The 5653-nt window shown below is 47.2% G+C and overlaps 1 long non-coding RNA gene across 15 annotated transcripts in view; it reads left to right on the forward strand.

Annotated features, from left to right (window-relative positions):
- Nucleotides 1–5653, forward strand: part of LOC107575014 (uncharacterized) — a 22087-nt gene that overhangs the window by 2861 nt on the left and 13573 nt on the right. For 2 of the 15 annotated variants that reach the window (XR_001607777.1, XR_001607788.1), the window contains exon 2: nt 1463–1468. The exons of 1 other annotated variant lie outside the window; for it this stretch is intronic. This is a non-coding gene — a long non-coding RNA (uncharacterized lncRNA). Of the gene's footprint in view, nt 1–1117; nt 1127–1462; nt 1475–3197; nt 3204–3534; nt 3563–3874; nt 3878–4334; nt 4346–4670; nt 4674–4781; nt 4794–5483; nt 5651–5653 lie in introns of those variants that run through there. 12 more of the 15 variants (XR_001607780.1, XR_001607791.1, XR_001607782.1 and 9 more) reach the window with 11 other exon arrangements.

Here is a 5653-nt window from a genome sequence, read left to right on the forward strand (position 1 = left end):
GAAACTCGGGTCGAAGATAGACCCCGAGGCCCCCTATCCGACGCCACCTCCCCCGAGTCGATAGCCCACCGGGCGCCGGAGATAGCGCCCCCCGAAGTTGAAATTTCGACCGGCTATAACTCGTCGAGAAGGAGGCCGAGCCCCGCCAATCTTGGGTCGATGATAGACCCCGAGGCCCCCTATCCGACGCCGCCTCCCCCGTGTCGATAGCCCACCGGGCGCCGGAGATAGCGGCCGCGGTCGAGGTCGGAGCTTTCCCCGAGAGAGGGGTGAGAGAGGGGGTGGGTGGAAGTTTGACCCGCGCCCTGATCGGGAACGACGAGGCCTCGGAACTTGAAACTCTGGTCGAAGATAGACCTCGAGGCCCCCTTTCCGACGCCACATCCCCCGAGTCGATAGTCCCCCGGGGGCCGGGGATAGTGCCCCCCCCAAAGTTGAACATTTTGACCGGATATATCTCGCCGAGGCCGGGGCTTAGGTATTTGAAACTCGGGTCGAAGATAGACTTTGAAAATCAGAACAATCTGAAACGTTCATACGTACTTGCAGTATACACTAGGGCCGCTGATATTTATCGGCCAATTTTTTATTATTTTAAAGCCATCGGCTTATCGGAAATAGCATGAAAAGGGCCAATACTGATGGTTCATTAAGTAACTGCATGGAGACAATGAGTTGCATGTCTGTTGCATAATCCAATGTTGTCCTCTGGGCAAAATAATTAAATACTTGCCAAAACAAAATAAAATCTGTACCAAATATAGTTTGTCAGACGGCATAGTACGGCCTATGCGAACGTGACGCTGACGCATCCAACGAGTGAAATGCCCACGCTCAGCTGTACATTCAGCATATGAAAGGCTGTTCATATGTCACGAACCACCAAGCATTAGGCCTATGTTTAAGTGAAAATGAATGGCAGGTTATATGCAGCTTTTCTATGCAATTTTTAGCAACAAATTGACCTTCCCTTAGCAACTTCCCCTGAAAATTAATTGGCAACACTGTTTGAAAGCACAATAATAATAACATTTGTCACGTGGTGCGTGCTACCTCTCTCTGCGTGCAAACACAGTTTCTGTGGTGAGCTGTTGTATGAAGGGTTCGGCTTTCTGAGCCGCTGTGTGTGCGCCCCCTGGAGGAAGAGGCCGGTCATACACAGCAGGCAGCCGCTCACGCTCGACAACAGCACCGCCATGTCCGGCGGCGGGGACGCTGAAGTCTCCCGCGGTATAGAGCTCAGCGAGAAGTAGGGCAACCTGCAACATCGCCGAGACGCACGCACTCAGACTCCAACAACGTAAAACGACATAAATTCAACCCATTCGTGTCCAATGCGTGTCCCCTGCGCCGCTCTCATGTGTTCCGGTCCCGGTCCGGGCTGACATTCAGACGAGTCAGGATTTTGCCTATTTTTCCACTGTTTGCATTTGCTACTTTACATGAGTAACACGCAAAACAGGTAATTGTTAACGTTTATTTGGAGCAGCGCAGCAAGGCTGTTGTTGGTTTGATCTAACTAGATCACTCTCTGTGACTAAATGCATGAGTGCAGTGTGTTTATTGGGTTAATGAAGTGTTTGTTCATGCGTGATATCTCATGCATGGCACTTCAGTTGCTTATATTAATTGAAAGCATTGGTTGCTGGTTAGTCTCGAGTATAACGTACATGGAATTTGTTTATAATTGCATTAAAGCAGTTTTAACTCGTTTTCAGGAAAGTTCAAAAGCCATTTAAACGTGATAAACGTAGCAAACCCTGTAAAATAAACTTGTTTTAGGATGCATGTTTGCATCTGCCACTGTGTATACCTCTAATACTTCACAGCTCTCTCAGGCCCCCAAGAATGAAAAGGTTGAGCAGAGAGTGCGAGGGGCCGGCGGACTCCTGCAAGAGGGCCAGACAGCCCGCCGAGGACCCTGGAGATCTGCTGTCCAACTGGGCTCGACTGCCACAGGAGATCCTGCTTCACATCTTCCAGTACCTGCCTCTCCTCGATCGCGCCTTCGCCTCGCTGGTCTGCCGCGGCTGGAATCAGGCCTTCCACATGCCCGAGCTGTGGAGGTGCTTTGAGTTTGAGCTCAACCAGCCTGCCAGCTCTTACCTGAAGGCCACTCATCCTGACCTAATAAAGCAAATCATCAAGAGGCACTCCAATCATTTACAGTACGTCAGCTTCAAGGTGAGAGGCTCAGCGGGAAGCTGACAGTTACCAGCTGGCTCCACATTACAGCTCTCAAATCATGCCGAACTTAAAGGGACAGCTCACCCAGAAATAAAATTTCTGGCAAAATGTACTGACTCAAATCATGTCGTTTCAAACCTGTATGACTTTCTCTTTTTTAGGGATGCACGATATATCGGCCACCATATCGATATCTGCTCATTTTTTCTGTTATCGGTATCGGCCTGATAAGAAAATTTGGGCGATATCTTAAAGCCGATAAATAATGCATTATTTCCTTCAGAGACACTTCAGATGCGCGCTGTTCGTTTGCAGCCTTTTGTGCAATTGTACGTTGTAATATTGTGTTTATTTGATGTATATCTGATTTATCTCATATAGAATGCGTTTGGTTAAGTTAAAAGAGCGCTTCAGTTTACCGGTGATCGTCTTTAGCTCAGCGCACGCAGCTCAAACAGCAGTGCACAACATTAATAACTATGATTGGGAATGTCGTGTATATAACATTCTAATGAGAACATTATTATAATAAAACGTTGTGAATTCTTTGGGTTTAGTTGCCGTGTTTCAGCGCGTTGTTATGGGAAGAGCGCATCCACAACAGGATCACACATTCTGACTATAGCATGCAATAACTGCGTCATTTTGTACATATATAAGTTGTATTATTATGTTTATGTTGTATTAATATTAATCTCAGGATGCATTTCCTTGAGTTAAATAAGCTGCCAGCAAAACGCTTCAGTTTACCGTGTTCATTCAGCTCTTCAGCTTCAGCACGCGCAGCTCAACGGCTGCTGTTTAAAACAGTGGTATTAATTTGTTACTTTTTCAAAATCATTGATATATTATTAATAACAACAACCACTTGTATTTTTCTCTTATTATTTTCATCAACAATATGGTTTAGTAATTAAAATCATTTTAATTATTGTCCGTGCAGAGGCTATTCTGTTTTATTGATCTGTGGCGCATTCATTTTGATTCTTTACACGTGTAATGATGTCCAGTGACTTGTTTGCATTATTTATGCATTATTTTATTTATTTGTAAGACTTTTTTATGACTAAATTTGGTAATGGGAGAGTAAAAATATTTTTAAAACGTACACCGTTCAAACTAGGCTGCTTATGTTGAAGTGTTTGGGATGTGACTTTTAATGATGAGCCCTTTTTTGTAATCAGGCTCTCAAAAAGTATATAACAATTTGGATATAGATTTATCGGCCAACATATCGGTTATCGGCTTTCAAAAATAAAGAATAACCGGTTATCGGTATCGGCAAAAATTTTCATATCGGTGCATCCCTAAAGTGTACATCAACTAATTAATACATTTTCAAATGAGAGATAAATCTGACATTTTAACTGTTGATTTTTCACCTTGTTACCCACCATTATGTAAAAAAAAAAAACATGGTGTTATTAATACAGTACAACTGTATAAACCATTGTGTTGGCAGATTGATCGTAGTTTGAATGGGTAATGTTTAAAAGATTGTTAACGTTACATGTAAAATAAAAGTACATTTGTAAAACACTGCAGTAGAACTATGGTAACCTACCTTTCTAATCGCTTATGTGTTTAGCCTCTAATTCGTCTGTCTTGTCGGTGGCATTGATAGCATGCTCCTCCGCGTCTTTTAGCGGTTTAAGCCTCTTCCGTCTCATGCTGCTCTTCCCCGAAGGCAGTGTCAGTGTCCCCGGTGCTCGAGTCAGCGTCTCCCCGGGACTCTCAAACTTCACTCCGGTCTCTTAATGGCGCGCAACGCGGTGCCGGAAAGTTAGCAAATTAGCACAATCTTTTCCTCAGGTAAGCGTGTAGTCTAAGTTTTTTGGTGTCTTCGCCATATTAAAAATATACAACATCAATTGCAACACAGAGACACCTCGTAAGAAAATTCCATAAACTTAATTTCAAAATGTTACGAACGTGTGTGAGAGAGAGTATACGATGTCTTTTTTATTATTGAATTGTCAAACTAATGTGAAAAACGTTATAATTACCTGAAAATATTTATTAATCCGTTGACACTCACTCTCTCTCTCTCACTCACTCACTCACTCACTCACTCATTCACTCACACACACACACACACACACTTCCAGGGTCCGAATGGGCCCCCCCTACCCGTCCTGGAGAACCAGGGTTAGACCCTGCATAACCTGCTCTGCCCGACTCGCCCTCGCTCCTCTCCGGCCGCCTCTCATCCACCCAGGAACCCCTCCCGTGCACCAGCCAAACTCGTGCATCCCACACTTAAGCCCGGGTTACTAACCCGGCAAACCGCCCCCTCCGGAGAACCAAGCCACTGGTCAACCCGCCGGGGATTGATCACTGGTCACCCCCTCATCGACTTAGGTTCTGGCCGCCTTTCCCTCGGACTTCCGGCAGGGGGGAGTCTGGAGTCACCAAGGCCCTACCCGCCTTCAACTCTCCCCTTGCTGGTGGGGCCGCCACTGGTCACCCCCTCATCGACTTAGGTTGTGGGCCGCTCGTCCGTCCGGCCACTGGTATCCCCGGGACAGCGGCGGGGGTCGAACCGAGGCTGCCCGGGTGGGCCTCCTCCTCGGTCGACAAAATCTTGGATCGAGGGATGACTTTCAATGGATCGCAGCAGTCGGCTTTACCCACCTGCCTCATAGGTTTTCAGGTTGGAGACCTCCCACCCCGCCAGAGGCTCCCCTTCATGGTAAACATACCACCCAGACCAGCTCGGGTGCCCCCCAAGTCACTTGGGATAGCCACACTGGCTCATTCAGCTCGAATCCTCACGGATTTCCAAAAACCGGTCTATCCGGTGATTGGCTTCGTATAGGAAGCTGTAACAGGCTCGAGGCGAGCGAGGGACTGGAGGGCCGCCTTTATACCCAGACCCACAGTCCCAAGTTCACTTCCAACCGACAACCCTGCCCATCACTTTCCTATACATATCAGAGACTAGTCATATATACTCCCGCCGTTTACCCATGCACCCTCTATGGCAGCTTGTTTGACCGGGGCGGCCTGCCATCCGGGATGAATTTCGTTTATTTTGTACACTCATATTTTTGTTTGTGAAGGTTGCCCCACCTCCGAGGGTTCCAAGTCCGATACAGTGTAATCTGTCCGTGTCCACTAGAGTGGATCGGGTTTAACCGTCAAACCCGATTTAGTTTGGTCTTCGCCCTTTGACTGCATATGCCTGTCTCATGATCTCCTAACCCAAAGAGATCGCAAGTCGGTAACATTTCCGAGTCGGAAATGGGTAATTTGCACGCCTGCTGCCTTCCTTGGATGTGGTAGCCATTTCTCAGGCTCCCTTTCCGGAATCGAACCCTGATTCCCCGTTACCCGTGGTCACCATGGTAGGCGCCGCAAAGGGCGCGCGATCGGCCCGAGGTTATCTAGAGTCACCAAAGGGACCGGGGCGGGGACGAATCCCCGACCCCGGATGGGTTTTGGATCTGATAAATGCACGCGTCCC

Source organism: Sinocyclocheilus grahami, unplaced genomic scaffold, assembly GCF_001515645.1.
Source record: "Sinocyclocheilus grahami isolate Dianchi unplaced genomic scaffold, SAMN03320097.WGS_v1.1 scaffold2434.1, whole genome shotgun sequence".
NCBI classification, from domain to species: Eukaryota; Metazoa; Chordata; class Actinopteri; order Cypriniformes; family Cyprinidae; genus Sinocyclocheilus; species Sinocyclocheilus grahami.